We start from the raw sequence: 308 nt of genomic DNA, 5'->3' as shown, positions 1-308 counted from the left end.
TATCGACTTTGTTTATTTCACCTTTTGATAAGTGCAATTTCTCTTGCTCCAAACCCATTATGTTCCGATCGTATTTGGTGAAGTGATATTCCGTTTTGACTGCTATATTAGTCTTTAGATCATCCCTTTTTATGTTCCATGAGTTTTTTTCCCCTGAGTTTTATGAGAGTCCTTTTTAATCAAGCCCGGATTTATAGAGGAGTCTCCCCTCCCACAGTGTTTGTCAGAAAACGTATAATTGGGGCAGTTCCATTATGCAAATGCCACGTTTCTGATGATCTTTATCTCCCCCAGGATCGCGTGACGGA

The sequence above is a fragment of the Penaeus monodon genome, chromosome 32, assembly GCF_015228065.2.
Source record: "Penaeus monodon isolate SGIC_2016 chromosome 32, NSTDA_Pmon_1, whole genome shotgun sequence".
Taxonomy (NCBI): Eukaryota; Metazoa; Arthropoda; class Malacostraca; order Decapoda; family Penaeidae; genus Penaeus; species Penaeus monodon.
The sequence above is the reverse complement of the archived record's forward strand: the minus strand, read 5'-3'. Positions refer to the sequence as shown.